The sequence below is a fragment of the Triticum urartu genome, chromosome 5A (genome assembly GCF_056163025.1).
Source record: "Triticum urartu cultivar PI428250 chromosome 5A, HENAU_Tu73, whole genome shotgun sequence".
Lineage (NCBI taxonomy): Eukaryota > Viridiplantae > Streptophyta > Magnoliopsida > Poales > Poaceae > Triticum > Triticum urartu.
The window spans coordinates 466,407,232-466,427,067 of NC_141877.1; positions in this window are offsets into that span (position 1 = coordinate 466,407,232).

Genomic DNA, 19,836 nt, shown 5'->3' on the forward strand with positions numbered 1-19,836 from the left:
AAGTGTGACTGACCTTTACAGTTGGCCTCTACACCTGGTATTACGCCTTTAAAGGTTGTTTTGGTGGGCTTAATCCTCGAGGGATCTATGCCCATTTTCCGCACTGTATCCTGGTAAAGCAGGTTCAGGCTACTGCCGCCGTCCATAAGGACTCTAGTGAGGTGAAATCTGTCAATAATTGGGTCTAGAACCAATGCGGCGAATCCGCCATGACGGATGCTAGTGGGATGGTCCCTTCGATCAAAGGTGATCAGGCAGGAGGACCATGGGTTGAACTTTGGGGCGACTGGCTCTACTGCGTATACGTCCCTTAACACGCGCTTCCGCTCCCTTTTGGGAACGTGGGTTGCGTATATCATGTTCACCGTCCGCACTTGTGGGGGAAAACCCTTCTGTCCACTGTTGTTCGGCGGCCGGGGCTCCTCGTCGTCATCGCTATGCCGCCCCTTGTCTTCATTTTCGGCATTTAACTTGCCTGCCTGCTTGAACACCCAACAATCCCTGTTGGTGTGATTGGCTGGCTTTCCGGGGGTGCCATGTATCTGGCACAAGCGGTTGAGTATTCGGTCCAAACTGGACGGTCCCCTAGGATTCCTTTTGAATGGCTTTTTCCACTGACCGGATTTAGAGCCTCTGAATCCGGCATTAACTGCCGTATCCTCAGCATTGTCGCCGTTAATGCGGCGCTTCTGCTTGTTGCGACGCGACCTGCCACTACTGTCCCTGGTATCCGAATTACCAGGGTTCTTGGTCATATTGTTGCTATGAGCAAGCCAGCTGTCTTCTCCCGTGCAAAAACGGGTCATGAGTGTCGTGAGTGCTGCCATAGACTTCGGCTTTTCCTGTCCCAGGTGCCGGGCAAGCCACTCGTCATGGATATTGTGCTTGAAGGCTGCTAGGGCCTCAGCGTCCAGACAGTCGACTATTTGATTTTTCTTTGTTAGGAACCGTGTCCAGAATTGCCTGGCCGATTCCTCTAGCTGCTGAATTACGTGACTTAGGTCATCGGCGTCTGGGGGTCGCACATAAGTGCCCTGGAAATTGTCGAGGAATGCGGCTTCCAGGTCCTCCCAACAACTGATTGATCCTGTTGGCAAGCTGTTAAGCCAATGCTGAGCTGGTCCTTTAAGCTTGAGTGGGAGGTATTTGATGGTGTGGAAATCGTCGCCGCGGGCCATGTGGATATGAAGGAGATAATCCTCGATCCATACCGCGGGATCTGTTGTGCCATCATATGATTCGATATTTACAGGTTTGAAATCCTCAGGGATTTGATGATCCATTATTTCGTCTGTGAAGCATAGTGGGTGTGCGGCGCCTCTATACTGGGCTATATCACAACGTAGCTCCAATGAGCTTTGTCTACTGTGTTCGGCCCTGCCGAATTTGTGGCCAGTGTGACGGTTACCATCTCGAGCCGTGGGGCGCCCACGCGATCCGTAGATCGATCTTGTCTGCCTTGCCTTGTCCTCCAACATATCTCGTAAGTCCGGCGCATATTCCCATGCGTTGGTACGGGGTGCGGCTTGAGTGGAGGGCCGAGAGGCCTCTCTGTCGCGGCCACGAGGTGGCCGGTCAGCCGCATCGAGTGCTTCCTCCTCTAATCGGGGTAGCAACTTGCGCTTTGGGTAGCTCTTGGAGGGACGTTCGAGTTTATGCTCTTCGGCCGCAAGGACTTCAGTCCATCTGTCGACTAGCAAATCTTGATCAACTCTTAGCTGTTGCTGTTTTTTCTTGAGGCTTCTTGCCGTGGCCATGAGCCTGCGTTGAAAACGCTCTTGCTCGACGGGATCCTCTGGCACGACGAATTCGTCATTGTCGAGGCTTGCCTCGTCTTCGGAGGGAGGCATATAATTATCGTCCTCACCTCTCTGTCTACTGCTCTCTCATGAGGGCTGGTTTCTCCATCCTCCTGTGCTAAATCTTGCTAGGGGGTTTTCTTCAGCACTTTCCGAAGTATTATTATCTCCCGTGCTGGAATCACCGTATTTGTTTTGGCGGGATTTTGAGCGGCGCCGCTGACGCCGGCGCTTAGGCTGTTTCTTGGAGGGGTCATCCTCCGTTGTTCCATCGCCATCTCCTTCTTTTGGGGTGTCCACCATGTATATGTCATATGGCGAGGTGGCTTTCCAGGGCCTGATAGGCGCTGGTTCTTCATCGTCTCCTTCATCGGCGTCCATACCGTCGATGTCTTCGGAGTCAAAGTCGAGCATGTCGGTTAAGTCATCGACAATGGCTACAAAGTGGGTGGTGGGTGGGCTTTGACTTTTTTCATCGTCCGAATCCCAACCTTGCTGACCGTAGTCCGGCCAGGGCTCTCCTGATAAAGAGAGAGACTTCAGTGTTTTCAGAATATCGCCGAAAGGCGAGTGCTGAAAGATGTCCGCGGCAGTAAATTCCATAATCGGCGCCCAATCGGATTCGATCGGCAGGGGCGCGGAGGGTTCGGAGTCCGGAGAGGAGTCTGGCTCCTTGGAGTCACGAGTCTCGCAGAGTGCGGGGCTGGTGTTCGGCTCGATCGCCGTTGGGATCGCAGCCCCCGAGGCGGCGTCCAACCACCCATCCTCGATCGGCGTAGTTGGCTCCGAATTAAGGGTCGTAGCTGATGCGGGTGCAGCCTCCAGGGCACTGTTCGGCGGCAGAGCTAGATCATGCTCGTCGCGACAGTGCGGCACGCTCGGCAGTGGCTCGAATCCGTCGAAGATCAAGTCCCCGCGGATGTCAGCCATGTAGTTTAAACTTCCAAATCTGACCTGATGGCCAGGGGCATAGCTTTCGATCTGCTCCAGATGGCCAAGTGAATTGGCCCGCAGTGCGAAGCCGCCGAAGACGAAGATCTGTCCGGGGAGGAAGGTCTCACCCTAGACTGCCTCGCCATTGATGATCGTAGGAGCCATCAAGCCTGACGGCGACGACACAGAGGAACTCTCAATGAAAGCACCAATGTCGGTGTCAAAACTGGCGGATCTCGGGTAGGGGGTCCCGAACTGTGCGTCTAGGCCGGATGGTAACAGGAGGCAAGGGACACAAAGTTTTACCCAGGTTCGGGCCCTCTCGATGGAGGTAAAACCCTATGTCCTGCTCGATTAATATTGATGATATGGGTAGTACAAGAGTAGATCTACCACGAGATCGGAGAGGCTAAACCCTAGAAGCTAGCCTATGGTATGATTGTTGTTGTGTATGTTGTCCTACGGACTAAAACCCTCCGGTTTATATAGACACCGGAGAGGGTTAGGGTTACACAAAGTCGGTTACAATGGTAGGAGATCTGCATATCCGTATCGCCAAGCTTGCCTTCCACGCCAAGGAAAGTCCCTTCCGGACACGGGACGAAGTCTTCAATCTTGTATCTTCATAGTCCAGGAGTCCGGCTGAAGGTATAGTCCGGCCATCCGGACACCCCCTAATCCAGGACTCCCTCACCTACTCTTATAAAAATAATAGTCGGTGATGATCGTGTGCCTGTCATCCTACAATATAGGTCTTTCGATCTATATCTGACGAATAGGAAGGAAACTATGGCAATTTTGCAAAAAGATACCCACACCCCTCTCCACACTTGCAAATAAGGCCTTCCCTTGTTCATCCTTTTCTCCCACAAGATAAACTACTCATACAAATGCATCTTCATGTTCCGTGCAATGCATGGGCATCTTGCTAGTTGTTGCAAAAAACCCATGTGTGTGAGCGAGAGAGAGAGAGAGAGGGAGAGAGGAGGAGGACGGAGTGCATGTGTGACAAAGACACAAAGAGTGTGTGTGCGAGAGGTATCAGCTTAAAATGAGGCGATAGTGTGTGTGTGTGCACGATCGAGAGGGTGTGTCTCAAGAAGGGAAGAAAAATCTACATAGATACAAGGAGCGGGAGAGAGACATGTATGCGATAGTGGAAGCACGAGTGTGTGGGTGTATAAACCTATCTAGAGGCTAGTCGATAAATGTTTGTGAGAGAAATACGAGTCGGGGGTGCGAAAGCGAGAGTTTTGGGTGTGAGAGAGAGACGGTAGTCGGGAAGGGAGTGGAAGCAGGAGTTTTGTGTGTGTGTGAAAGAGCGAGCGGCGGGGGGGGGGGGGGGGGGAGTTTGTCTGATCGCTAAGCAAATGAATAATGTCAGTCTGGGATGGAGACGAAAAGGAGACCGCAACAAATGTTGTGTCTACAGGAGAGAGAGTGTGTAATTTTAGTGGTATGATTCATATCTAGAGACATATAGGGTGTGTGAGAGAATCCCATAGAGATAAAGACAAAGTGAAAGATGAGTGGAGACTGTGTGTGGCGGTGAAAAAGAAACCTTAGGTACCTAGTGATACGAGAGAACGGTAGAGACGTGAAAGATAATGAAAACCGTGTAATGTATAATGATAGGGAGAGTGTGACACTTCTCAAGGGAGATGTCGAGAGACCATGTTTGCGAGGATAGGAGAAACATGAAGTGAGCGTGCGGGTGAGCTGGAGAGAAGAGAGTGATAGCTACATGAAGGAGCAAGCATGCGAGAGAGATGGGTGTGAAAGGAGTGAACATAAAAGGGATTCAAATATTTCAATTCGAGATGATGATACATGTAATCCATACTCGAACCAAAATTTATCTATCAAACATGCATACTCATATGAATTCACGCGCATCTATGTTATTTAATATGTAGATATTACTGATCCATACATTTTAGTAGAACATAATTGGGTTTAATTTTTTGAATTCAACCTTATGATTTTGAGATCATTGTATTTGTAAATAATATTATACATATAAAGGAGCAGAATTCTTTGTTCTGCTTTTGAAAGTATATATAAAAAATGATGTATATAGAATTTTATTCCAATCGAAAATGGATCCCGACCAGAAAAATAGAATACAAACAGGATTCGAATTGAGTTGGCACGGTAAATGTGCACTCTGCAAAATTTGAACGAAGCGGGGAAAGTCGCAGTAACCGCCCGAAACCAAAATCTACGAGATGGAAATTATTACTGCCTATCCCTGCCACGCAAACCCTATCTGCTCGATTTCTATAGGTTTCGATAGGGGTAGGTTTGTAATTTCACTCAAACGTGACATAACCGCCTCTCACCCGGATTCATACATGGTGGGCGCCAAAACACAGTGTGTCCTCGGTTGAAATCGACTCCCTCCCTGATTCATACACGGTGGGCGCCAAAAATAAACTCGCGCCGGCAAATATTCGGTGTATGCGAGATTACCGTCCTATCCCCAACCGACTAATATTGTTGTGATGTAAGAAATTTGAAACGGGGGCTAAGTTTATAAATTTCCTCGCATTTGAGACAAGCGCACCCTGAAGACATGGTTCCCCCCTTCCTCTCCACCTCCATTTCCCCATTCGTACTCCGTGGGCGCCAAAACACCCTCTCCACCCCAGCCTCCTCCGTCCGCCACCCCATCCACCGCCGTCCTCCTCCACCATGCCGGAGCAGATACCCCGATGCTGCCGTCCATTACAAGAGATCGACCTCTCTCATCCACGGCTTCGGACCGGGATCCTTGCATCCTGTCCTCTCGCTTCATCCCCGCCGGCGTCCACCTTGTCGGTGCCGCTCCTACGACCGTGTCGTCCACCGCGCCCTGCCGCCACCGTCTACCCTCCTAGATCTACTTCCATGCCACCAGCAGCCATCGGTACCGCAACACCGTCAAATTCTCAGCAGATGCATACATGGCGCCGCACCAGAGGCGGTACTCTTTCATATCTGCTCAACTTATTTATCACAGCAAGAAAATAGATCACCAATGCTTTACTCTGATTTCTTGTCCATCACTTACTTGCTAGTTGAAAGCAAACATTGGTTGTGAAGTTTCCTTTGTCCGGTTTGCACCTTCAGATTCGCCATGGCACACTCAACACTATACTCCCAATTCTTATGGTTTTCCCCTTTTATATTCCACACTAGTTAAATCACAATAGACTAAATTTCAAAATTGGGTAGTCGATTTTCAGGGCTTGTCGGAGTTCGCCGGTGCGAACGAAGGGGCTCAGGTGGGGACTTTGGTTGTGGGGGCAGTGGTGGGGCCTCACCAAATGAAGAAAACTCGACGCGGGTGGGGGCGGGGTGGGGTGGGGTGGGGGAGGAACACAGGCGGTGGGGGCCGGTGGTCCGGCCGGCGGCCCGTGCGGTGTTCTGTATGGGAAGAATCAGAGACGATGAATAAGAAGGGTTGACGTAGGATCTTCATCCAACCGCCTGAAATGGTTAACTGGCCCAAATGACAAAAGTCACGCGACTTGCATGCAGACATGCCTTTATATTCAGTACTATCATCATACCTGCTTAGCACTGCTCCTGAATCATCAAGCTAAACAACGCGCCACTCATAATTCCAAACTTGTTGCTCAAGTACGAATCTGATATGATGCTGATATTACTAAAAACAGATAACATTTAATTGGTCAGCTAATGTTCCTACTTTGCTTTCGAAAAAGCACGTGCACCACATATAGAGAGACAGCAGGGAGTTGCTTTCTTAATGCGCTCTGGTTCATCATGTGTGGGCACTGCGCAACGAACATTTTATTATCCAAAATCTCCTTGCTCTTCTTTAGCATGTTCCTCTTTTGTTCTTCTTTAATAAGTACTCTCTCCGTTCCTAAATACAAGTCTTTGTATACATTCCACCATGGACTACATATGGAGCAAAATGAGTGAATCTACACTCTAAAATGTATCTGGATACATCTGTATGTGATCCGTAGTGGAAATCTCTACCAAGACTTATATTTTGGAACAGAGGGAGTATGATAGTAGTACAGTATGTTCCTTGTAGTGAAGATGAGCAGGGACATTTGCGGTGTAGAGGTGTATACGGCCGGTTGGTATGGACACTTTGAACTCTTCGGGCCTCTTTGATTCGTAGGATTTTGTAAACATGGGAATAGGATTTGTAGTGGCCAGCCCACTTGAATCCTATAAGAATAGCAAGGAAATGTGGGGAGTTATGTCGCCTTTGAGAGTTACACTGATATTAAAAGTACCGCACCTTCAGTTGAAGAGAGCTGGTGTGCGAAGCCTTTCTAGCCGTACCGGCAATACTAGCACATATATTACAGCAAGTTCCACTTTGCTGATTTTACTCTGATGCTTACGATTTTCCCATTATATCTACACCATGATCTATGTAGCTGCTTTGTTTCGCACTAGCAGCAGTCCACTCTTGAAGCTAAACACCGCAAAGACTTACAAAATTGGCACCAAGGCATTGAGTGCAATTCTGGATGCAATGAAACTCATACGCTCCCCACCTATTGATTCTTGTTCAGAATATGATCCTAATGACTATTCTAACCTCGAGGAGTCAAAGGCAGATGGCCTGTCCTGTTTACCCATCAAGGTGCCTGTTCTAATTTGGCAAGGTTTTATTGATTTCGCATATCTTGCATATGTTGTCTTGCATTTCTTCTACTTTAATGCACCGCCATCTGCTTAGTTTACTCATCATATATGTCGAGATGCCATGCCCATCCATTATCAATACATTTTCCATCTGTCATCATACCATGTTTTTCCACTCAAATGTTGTTCTTGTGCATCAGACATAAAAAAGGAAGAGGGTGATTGCCGAACCTGAAGGAGCACCAGCAAAGTCCTTGAAAAACGTGGTTGTGCCAGAGAAATCAGACAGCACCCCACTTATATTGGTTGTACAACCAGTGACACAAAACGTAGGACCGACACCAGCAAACTGTACCCATGCTTCACCGGCCACACCACTAGCCGCACCACACAGGACCTGCACTCCAGCAAAACGTATGCCGATTTCAGTTGCTATAGCACCAGCCGTACCACAGAAAAATCCCACTCCAACAAAAAGTACAGCAAGTCCACCGGCCGAAGACCTATCCCAACTGCGGAGACAGCCAATTCCTGCAGATTGGAACCCCATTCCAGTTATTCCCAGTTTAAAAGACAATGCTTTCAATGTTGTTAGGGACTACGTGCATATATTCCCATCATGGGAAGATTATAGTGAAGACAAACACCATTTTCACATCTTCCTATCCCACTTACGTGTAAGTGCTATTATTCATGGTCATTAGTTTCCTATTTTTTGCTGATTGAACACATCAATGATTTACATTACATTGTTGTAAGTAGGTGAGGGTCAATCTGGATAGTCATGACGAGCAAAGCTTGCTTGTGCTTTTCAAGGAAGCATTGCAGCGGTATTGGTGTTACCTGAGGAAATCACACTTTGATGGCAAGTCTATAAACGAATTTCGGGTGAAGTCTCCTGTGCTAAATTTAGAAGACATTGAATGGAAAAACCTTGTTATGCACTGGTCTCGTTCCGAGGATGAGCTGCTATCTATGATATCGCATGACAATTTGAACTTCTACTTTTCCGCATGTGCCTTACGGATCTTTTTTGCAGGAAATCTGCTTGAAAAAGAATTCTGGTTTGAAAAGAACGACAGGATATCGCAAATATGATGTCCGCTGCTTTGCTCTTGTTAGTACATGTTGTCCTATATCACTGTACTTGCATACATACCTGGTTCATTATGTTACAGCAGTATGCATGATAGCTTGCTTATCAGTTGTTCGCTCCAAATTATCTGATCTGTATGAATGGTTACATTAGTGTAGAACATATCCAATGCCAATGAATTTTTTTAGCTCTGCATTGTTCTTGTAAGTACCTGTTGTCCTTTATCAATGTACCTATATTGAAAGGTAGTTGTTCATGTACCATCACTGTGCAGCTTATTTTCCTTTGCCCTCCATTTTCAACACATAAGAAATATATTTACTCTTACCATAAGGTTGGATAACACCGATGGTACTGAAGAAGTTTAGCTCCGCATTGCTCTTAGCTGTACATTTTGCCTGTATTGTTGTACTTACATTTATAGCTACTTGGTTATGTAGCATCATTCTTCATCTTACCTTAAATATTCTCCATTTTTTCTTATATTGTCACATCTATATTTACCCTTAACAAAATGTAGAATAAAGGCAATGCTTATGAAGAAGATTCTATGGTAAACTTCTTGAATTGCCCCCCCCCATCAGCATGGACAAGGGCTTTATAGAGCCCTCCTTCACCAATAATGTAAGTTTGTCCTTCTCAAGCCTTCAAACTTTCTTGTGTATATTTGGTTAGGCATGACTGCAACAGCTGTTTATTTTTAGTGTTTGCATTAAATTGCATGTTTAAAGTTTATTATGTAGTTCATAAACAAAAGTTTGTCCTTCTCAATTTAAGTTTTCAGTTGTACAACCAAGTTCCTTCTTCATACCATGTAAATTAAACTATACAGAGCAAGTGATCTTCTTTTGCATTGCATGTATGCTTCTATTCTTGTTCCGTAATCCAGTGGTGTGGTGAACCTACCCACTACAGCACAATGTCATATTCTGCAATGTCTTAACTATGAACAATGTCATATCATTCTATTATTATTTAAACTGTCTTTTTATTTTCCAATCTGAAATGGGATAAATTGACAGCACACTAACCATTGATACTTATGAGTTCTTGATCTATAATTGAGTGGTGTCGTGAAGCTGCCAACTCCTTCACAATGTCATTTCCTGCCATGTCTTGACCTGAACAATACCATATTTTGTTAATGCAATTTTAAACTATGTCACTTTATTGGTCAGTAAGAAATGTGATGAATTGTCAGGACTGATACTTTTATGTGCAAAACCTATCATCTGTCTGCTTGTTTATCTTTCAGAGTGAGGAGGATATAAGTGTTAAACAAGCGCAGTCTCATCAGCTTGCTCGGCTGCTTGCGCTGCAGCTCCCCAGCAGGGCTAACCTTTCTTGACCTCTATTGAAGTGCTGTCGGTTTTGTATATTATTTTCTCGGTGTGTTTAGTTGCACTGGTGGCGATCTTTGATGCCCCGTGTATGTAATCTGTTGTCTGCTTGTGCTTTATTATCATAGTGGTGAACTTTGATGCCCAGTGGATGTAATATGCCATAATTTCTTTATTGTATAGTCTAGGTTTTTTCTTATTCATGATGTTGCAGTTATTTTACTGTATATATATCCTATCTTCGCAGTAAACCGGCCAAACCATAAAATTACGGTACATAATCGGGCCATCATGCAATCATGATGTATGATTCGCATCATGGGCCCCGTCATCTTCGTCCGTTAGAAGGCCTAAAACATGCCGAATAGCTCATGGGCCGGCAGCAGCCCGAAACGGACCCCGGCCCATGATTGTGCCAATCAAATCACGGGCTTTTAACAGGCCAAAATTGTCTCGGTCCTTGTTTGGCCCAATCAGATTATCGGTTGCGAGCAGGTCGGATGCAAACCGGGTCGTAGTTAGGCCCAACTATATGACGGGCTTTTAATAGGCCGAAATGTTAAACGGGCCCTTAATAGGCCAAAACTAATATCAGGCCGAATTACTAAATGGGCCTTTAACAAGTGGGCCCAAAAGCATAGCGTCTAGTTGACGGGCCGAATTTGATATGGGCCATAATTTAGCCCAAAGCCTCTTAAAGGGCCGGGCCTGATCTGGGCCGTAATTTGGCCCAGAACATGATAGGCTTTTAACGGGCCGGATCTCATATGGGCCATTGTTAGGCCAGGAACATGGCAGACCATTAATGGACTGGATCAAATATGGGCCGGCATTTGGCCCAAAACATGGTAGCCAGTTAATGGGTCGGCCTACTAGGGTCCTCAAAATCTTCTGGGCCTACAGCTGGGCCGGCCCATTAATGTCAGCGAAATCTCGTGGGCCTTTAGCTGGGTCGGCCCATTATGGTCCACAAAAATCTTGTGGGCCTTCACCTGGGCCGGCCCATTATGGCCCGCAAAAATCTTGTGGGCCTTTACCTGGGCAGGCCCATTATGGCCCGCAAAATCTTGTGGGCCTTTAGCTAGGCCAGCCCATTAGGGTCCGCAAAATCTCATGGGCCTTTAGCTAGGCCGACCCATTATGGTTCGCAAAATCTTGCGGGTCTTTAGTTGGGCCGGCCCATTTAAACTTTATGGGCCACTTTTGGGCCGGTCCACGTGTCAACATATCATAGGCGCATCTCGCCCATTGGATGAGTGATACCTGTGCCAACGCGGAGCTAACAGGTGTTTCCGTCAGCCAATCAGAATTTTACACGTGGAAAATCCCCATTGGTCCAGGCTGTTAACGGGTTATCGGATCCAAAACCGGACCCGATAGCTTAACGGCGTTCCATTACTGTGGATGCCACGTGTCGGTCACCCTTGACGAAAGCACTTCCGTGACGCGCGATTTATCGTCATGGAAGTGGACACTTCTGTAATGATAATTTTGGTAATGTCATGTAACACTTCTACGACAGCACAGGTATGACTATCTTGATTATGTCATAAAATTGTCATGGATGTACATGCATGACAGAAAACGTGACCTACTGTGACAAACATGTATCATCACAGAAGTGTATTCTTTTGTAGTGTTTGGGAGAGATACCTTTTTACCTTTGCTTCTCCGTCTTTTCTTTCTCTTCTTCACATCATGTGTGTGTTCAATCCTCCTTTTGTAGCTCCTTATTAATGAGATTGGTTGAATAGAAGGCTCCTCCTCGTTACCTGATTCATCATAAGAAATAATAGGAGGATATTGGGAAGTCTCTTCCCTTTCATTAGTATTCTCTTCATCTTCTACTTGTTTTCTTGTCTTTATGTAATTGGCAATATAAGGATTTTCGATGCAATTCACCGCACAATACATATAAATTTCCTCTAGATCAAAATCAAGAACTTTATCAAGGGCAAATTCTGGAATATCCTTAGTTATACGTTTCATTTCTTCATAGCCTAGAAGCAAACTAAGTTCATTATGATGTGCAAGGGAAATCAAGTCATCACAATTTTTGGAAACGATTCGATCATGAAACAATTTGCATTGGATATTTAAATGATCACGTTCATTGCAAAGTTCACAAGGATGGCAAAGAAATTTTAAATTTTCAGCACAAATATCTAGCCTTTCTTGCAACCATTCAGTTTCTAAATACTTATGCCTCTTGCAAAATCTCTCTTCCCTATTTGGTGTGTACTTGCAAACTCTATGCACTCCACAAAAATTGGCATGCTTATAAGAGACATTTTCATCATGACTACTGCAATCATCATTAGTACCATGGATATTCAAGGAATTCATACTAACAACATTGCAATCATGCTCATCATTCAAATATTTAGTGCCAAACATTCTAATGCATTCTTCTTCTAACACTTTGGCACAATTATCGGAATCCTTATTTTCAAGAAAGAAATTAAAAAGATGAAGCATATGAGGTGCCCTCAATTCCTTTTTTGTAATTTTATTTTATAGACTAAACAAGTGATAAAACAAGAAACAATTGCAAGATCTAAAGATATACCTTCAAGCGCTAACCTCCCCGCAATGGCGCCAGAAAAGAGCTTGATGTCTACTACACAACCTTCTTCTTGTAGACGTTGTTGGGCCTCCAAGTGCAGAGGTTTGTAGGACAGTAGAAAAATTTCCCTCAAGTGGATGACCTAAGGTTTATCAATCTGTGGGAGGCGCAGGATGAAGATGGTCTCTCTCAAACAACCCTGCAACCAAATAGCAAAGAGTCTCTTGTGCCCCAACACACCCAAAACAATGGTAAATTGTATGGGTGCACTAGTTCGGCGAAGAGATGGTGATACAAGTGCAATATGGATGGTAGATATAGGTTTTTGTAATCTGAAAATATAAAAACAGCAAGGTAGCAAGTGGTAAAAGTGAGCACAAACGGTATTGCAATGCTAGGAAACAAGGCCTAGGGTTCATACTTTCACTAGTGCAAGTTCTCTCAACAATAATAACATAATTGGATCATATAACTATCCCTCAACATGCAACAAAGAGTCACTCCAAAGTCACTAATAGCGGAGAACAAACAAAGAGATTATTGTAGGGTACGAAACCACCTCAAAGCTATTCTTTCTGATCGATCTATTCGAGAGTCCGTAGTAAAATAACACGAAGCTATTCTTTCCGTTCAATCTATCCTAGAGTTCGTACTAGAATAACACCTTAAGACACAAATCAACCAAACCCTAATGTCACCTAGATACTCCAATGTCACCGCAAGTATCCGTGGGTATGATTATATGATATGCATCACACAATCTCAGATTCATCTATTCAACCAACACAAAGAACTTCAAAGAGTGCCCCAAAGTTTCTACCGGGGAGTCAAGACAAAAATGTGTGCCAACCCCTATGCATAAGTTCATGAGGTCACGGAACTCGCAAGTTAATCACCAAAACATACATCAAGTGGATCACGTGATATCCCATTGTCACCACAGATAAGCACATGCAAGACATACATCAAGTGTTCTCAAATCCTTAAAGAATCAATCTGATAAGATAACTTCAAAGGGAAAACTCAATTCATCACAAGAGAGTAGAGGGGGAGAAACATCATAAGATCCAACTATAATAACAAAGCTCGTCATACATCAAGATCGTTCAGAATCAAGAACACGACAGAGAGAGAGAGAGAGAGTGAGAGAGAGATCAAACACATAGCTACTAGTACATACCCTTAGCCCCGAGGGTGAACTACTCCATCCTCGTCATGGAGAGCACCGGGATGATGAAGATGGCCACCGAAGAGGGATTCCCCCCCTCCGGCAGGGTGCCGGAACGGGTCTAGATTGGTTTTCGGTGGCTACGGAGGCTTCTGGCGGCGGAACTCCTGATCTAGATTTCTTTCTGGAAGTTTGGGGTTATATAAGAGGTGTTGGAGTCGGGAACAAGTCGGGGGGGTCCCCGAGGCGGCCACAAGGTAGGGGGCGCGCCCATGTGGTAGGGCGCGCCCCCCACCCTCGTGGTGGCCTCGGGACTCTTCTGGCCCATTTCTGGTACTCCGTGGGCTTCTTCTGGTCCAAAAATGATCTCCGTGAAATTTCAGGTCAACTGAACTTCGTTTGATTTTCCTTTTCTGTGATACTCAAAAACAAGGAAAAAACAGAAACTGGCACTGGGCTCTAGGTTAATAGGTTAGTCCCATAAATCAAATAAAATAGCATATAAAACATCCAAGGTTGATAATATAATAGCATGGAACAATCAAAAATTATAGATACGTTCGAGATGTATCACGGGTGCTCTCCAAGGAAGGGCTGCACAAGCTCTCGCAAATGTGGGAGGACCCGTTTCGGGTCGCCCATGTCTCCAGGCCTGGCGCCGCGCGCCTGGAGAAACAGCATGGGATCCCCATCCAGAACTCCTGGAACATCCAGCACCTCCAGAAGTTCTACCCATGAAGCAAGGCCCGGTGCCTGTGAAGCAAGGCCCAGTGCCTGTGAAGAATCTCCGCTCGTGACACTCTCACGTAATAATGAGTGGGATGTACACGCCCCGGAGTCTCAGGAGCGCCGCCCTCAGGCCTCGGGGGCTCCCTCCCACGCGTAGTGGCAGCACTTAGCTCCGCGCTAGTCAGAAGACAAGAAGACTAGACTAGGTGCCGGACGCGGCTTTTCATTTGCTTTCCGCAATTGGTTGCCCCCTCTTTTAAGTGAGAATTTGCTTTCTGGTGTTCCTTGCTAGCTTGGTTCCATTGTCCTTGTTGCCTCCTTTTCTGCCCTCAGTTCCTCGTTTTTGACCTGTCCTCTCCCTCGCGTGCCTCGCGAGGGGGCTGGACAGGCGTCCTCGTGAGCGTTTTTGTTTTCTTGTCTTCGCGCGCCCCCGAGAGCATTTTCGTCTTTCGCAAGGCACCCTCGCTCAAACTCGCAAGCTAGCGCTCCCCTCTCAATCCGTGCCCCCCGGGTACCGCGATGCGAAGCACTGGGTTATGGTCGGTAGTGCCTATGACCAGGGTCCGGAAGAATAAGGATTCCCTAACGAATTTTCGCAGTTCTCAGGCGCCTCCCGAGCACAGGAGGCCTCGTCAGGCACTGGGGAACGTGCGCCTCGCGAGGCGGAACCTACTTCAGGCGCATCGAGCTAAGTCATGCTACGCGCATACATAAAACACGACACTACATCACAACACAGGAATGATAAACATAGCACAACCACTTAGAAATCATAATTGTTGCATGCGCTAGCAGGGCCCCCATCCTTGTCTCTCTCTAATGCAGGAAGGAAGGGAAGAACGAAACAAAAGCAAGACGTGATCCCGCGGCAGGTCACGAGGACGGGCCCGTGGCGCTCTCCTGGATTTAGCCAAACCCCTCCTCGCGCTTCACCGGAGCACGGCGACGGGACGACCCGCTTCCAACTTCGAAGCGGGCGCGGCGGCATGCTGGCTGGTCGTAGCCGCCACTGCTAGAGCTGATGTCGGAAGAGGAGCCGCCGTAGCTGGACGAGCCATGGCCAGCGCCGAGGACGAAGCCATCCTCCTCCCCGTCATGACCGTCGCCAAGGCCGAGCACCTCGTCACCATCGTTGTCCTCGGGGCAGCACCCGACGCGGCAACCATCTTCCCCAAATACCCTCACGAAGAGGGCCGCGTCGCCGTCGTACCTGAAGTGGAGGGCACACCGCCTGCCCAGTCCACGCACGCAGGCGAACGTCTGCTAGTCGCGAGCCAAGACCGCGTTGCCCGCGGCGGAGACCTCGACCGCGACCCAAGAAGCCTTGCTGCAGCAGCCGTCCGCCTGCAGCCAAAGACCGCGTACACCGGTGGCAGGCAGCTCACCGACATAGAAGCGCGGGAGTTGAAGCCAAGTGTCGATCGGGTTCCCCGACCACACGATGAACTCCGGCATCACCTCCGCCGAATGGAAGCGCGGCCGAGGGGGCCACGCAACCACGGCACACCTCACCTCATCAACAGGACTACCACGACCTGGGCAGCTGCTGCCACGAGAAGAGGCGCCGTCGCGGCCGTGAGGGGCCGCGGCGGGGGTCGCAGTGTGCTTGTGGGGATGGCCGCGCCCCCTCTTGGGCGGTGGTGCGCCAAGCCCCTCCTGGCGAGCCTTCCCCTTCTCCGCAACCGAGAGCCTCTTCGCAGGCGTCATAGGTGTCGCTGCCGGCAGTGGAACAAGGAAGAAGAAGAAGCGGGAGAAGCAAGGAAGGGGCGGGTGACGGGGCCTCTACCCCCCACTTCCCATTTATAGCCAAGGGGGGGACAACCGCCGGCCTCCACGAGCTAAGGTAATAATGACCTTTTTCTGCATGCAGCAAGGACCCGTCATGTCGAGCAGTTGTCGAGGCAGTGTGGGGAAGCGGAGACGCCCACGTTCAATCAGTCGCCACGCGCCAACCATGGCTGCAAGCTGATGGGGCCCGCGGCGCGCTGTCCATGCCCTTTGGCTTCACCTCGAAGCCAAGCCCGAGCGAGCCTTGGGCTCGGGGGCTACTGTCGGCGTTCTGGGAACGGGGGTGATACGTCTCCAACATATGTATAATTTATGAAGTATTCATGCTATTATATTATCAACCTTGGATGTTTTATATGCATTTATATGCTATTTTATATGATTTTTGGGACTAACCTATTAACCTAGTGCCCAGTGCCAGTTTCTATTTTTTCCTTGTTTTTGAGTTTTACAGAAAAGGAATACCAAACGGAGTCCAATTGACGTGCCAATTTTCGACTTTTTTTATGGACCAAAAGAAGACCCCGGAGTAAAAGAGTTGGGCCAGAAGAGTCCCGGGCCGTCCACGGGGGTGGGGGCGCCCCCCCCCCCCCGGGCATGTGGGCCTACCTCGTGGACAACTCGGGCACCTCCTTGACATGAGACCGACGCCAAAAATTCCTATAAATACAGAAACCTCCAGAAAATAACCTAGATCGGAAGTTCTGCTGCCACAAGCCTCTGTAGCCACGAGAAATCAATCTAGGCCCTCTCTGGCACCTTGCCGGAGGGGGCCATCATCACCGGAGGGCATGGAGGAGGATCCCGGAGGAGCCATCATCACCATGAAGGCCAAGGACCAGAGGGAGAACCTCTCCCCATCCAGGGGGAGGCCATGGAGGAGGAAGCACAAGGGGGAGAACCTCTCCTCCTCTCTCTGGTGGCACCGGAGTGCCATCGGGAGGGGAATCATTGTCGCGGTGATCGTCTTCATCATCATCACCATCCTCATCTCTTTTACGCGGTCCAGTCTCCCGCACCCCGCTGTAATCCCTACTTGAACATGGTGCTTTATGCCACATATTATGATCCAATGATGTGTCGCCATCCTATGATGTTTTCAGTAGATATCCTTTGTCTTTGGGTTGATTGTTGATCTAGATTGTATGAGTTGTGTGTTTTACTTTGGTGATGTCCTATGGTGCCCTCCGTGTCACGCAAGCGTGAGGGATTCCCGTTGTAGGGTGTTGCAATATGTCCATGGTTTGCTTATTGTCTGCGTTGCATGAGTGACCGAAACACAAACACGGATAAGCGGGACATGGCGTATGGGAATAAAGAGGACTTGATACTTTAATTCTATGGTTGGGTTTTACCTTAATGATCTTTAGTAGTTGCGGATGCTTGCTAGAGTTCCAATCATAAGTGCATATGATATAAGAAGAGAAATTATGTTAGCTTATGCCTCTCCCTTATATGAAACTACAATGGTGATTACCGGTCTTGTTAACAATTGCCTAGGACAATTCCGCACACCGATCCACCATTATTCCACACTCGCTATTTATAATATTTAGTAATATATTCTAACTTTATGATAACAACACCTACTTTAATATTTTATCTCTCCGATATAATACAAAGTTATCCACTTCATACCCACAACGTAGTTTTATTTCTCATTTCTATTTGGAAGCAAACGTTCGGTGTACGTAGAGTCGTACCAGTGGCAGATAGGGCTTGAGAGAATGTTGATCTTACCTTTAGCTCCTTGTGGGTTCGACACTCCATACTTACCACTTCCACCTTTGGAAATTGCTACGATGATTCCCTGCACTTGGGATCAGGGGGTCCCCAGACTTGCCTGCTTGCGGCCCGCAGCGTGGCTCCACCAGCGGCCCTATACGGCCCATCTTCACCAGCAAACATTCAAGACCCTCGCGAGGGGCCAAGCCTTGCGAGGCGGATGATGCAAGACCTCCTCAGGGCGGCCCCACCAGGCTGGCTCGCGAGGGGCGGGGAGACCAAGGCAAGGGGCGCCTCACGAGGTTTCTATGACGCAAGCCATGACAACTGGCGCCAGCGCGCAGTGTCCTCGATTCCTCTTTGGTGCTAAAGGGGCAGGCGTAGACGAGGAGTCTCGAGGCATCAGGCAAAGGTTTCCATATCGGTGCAACAAGACCAAGACCAGCAGGACGGCAGGATGGAGGTCACCGTGGAGCCCAAGACGGCGTCACCACTAGAGCCTTTGGCAGGCAAAGACTACTTTTGTCAGGATATTTTGTACTAGTTGTCTCCCTTCGAATTTGGCTGTTGTGGGATCCCTTCCCGCTCAATATTTGGGAAGAGGACCAGGGCCTCTATAAATAGGACCAGCCACCACCATAGGGAGGCATCTGATTCGGACCTAGATCGAATCCATAGCACCCCAACCACTCAAGTTTACCAAACACAAGAACACCTCTCCTCACGAGGCTGTTCTTCCCTTGTAACTGTTCATCCTCAGCCCAAGAGGCAATCCACCACACCACACTGGAGTGGGTATTACACCACAACGGTGGCCTGAACCAGTATAAATCTTGTGTCTCATGTTCCTTGGGTTCGACGAGCTAAGATGTGAGATCATAGAGTGTGCGAGCTAGAGAGGGGCAGAGATCTTTGTGTGCACCCCAGTGTTCGAACCTCAAGGGTTTTTCCAGAACCCGAAATCCGACAGTTGTCATTTGATAACGGGATCACATCATTAGGGAAATGATGTGATGGACAAGACCCATCCGTCAGGTTAGCATATGATCGTTCAGTTTTATTCCTATTGCTTTCTTCATGTCAAATACATATTCCTTCGACTATGAGATTATGCAACTCCCGGATACCGGAGGAATGCCTTGTGTGCTATCAAACGTCACAACGTAACTGGGTGATTATAAAGATGCTCTACATGTATATCTGAAGGTGTTTGTTGAGTTGGCATAGATCAAGATTAGGATTTGTCACTCCGAGTATCAGAGAGGTATCTCTGGGCCTTCTCAGTTATATACATCATAAGCTTGCAAGAAAACGACTAAGGAGTTAGCCATGAGTGATGTATTACAGAACGAGTAAAGATACTTGCCGGTAACGAGATTGAACTAGGTATGAAGATACCGACGATCGAATCTCAAGCAAGTAACATACCGATGGACAAAGGGAATTACATATGTTGTCATAACGGTTCGACTGATATAGAATATGTAGGAGCTAATATGGGCATCTAGGTTCCACTATTGGTTATTGACCGGAGAGGTGTCTCGGTCATGTCTACATAGTTCTCGAACCCGTAGGGTCTGCACGCTTAACATTTGATGACAATATAGTATTAATTAGGTTATGTGACTTGGTGACCGAATGTTTTTAGGAACCCCAGATGAGATCACGAACATGACGATCAGTCTCGAAATGGTCGAGAGGTAAAGATTGATATATGGGACGATGGTATTCGGACACTGGAAGTGTTTCGAGGGGTATCGGGTACTTATCAGGTCACCGAAAGGGGTTCCAGGTACCCCCGTCAAAAGATATGGGCCTTATGGGCCAAGAGGGGAAACGCACCAGCCACAAAGGGGTTGGTGCCCCCCATATCGGCCAGCCTAGTAGGAGAAGGAAAGAGGGGAAAGAGGAAGTAAAGAGAGGAATAGGATTCCCCCTGCCTTCCCTCTCCCCCCTCTTTCCTTCCCCCTCCGACAAACATGGCAGGGGGCGCGACCAAGGGCAGGAGCCCAAGTAGGATTCAGACCTACTTGGGGCACCCCTTGGCCTCTCCCCTCTCCGTCCCACCTATATAT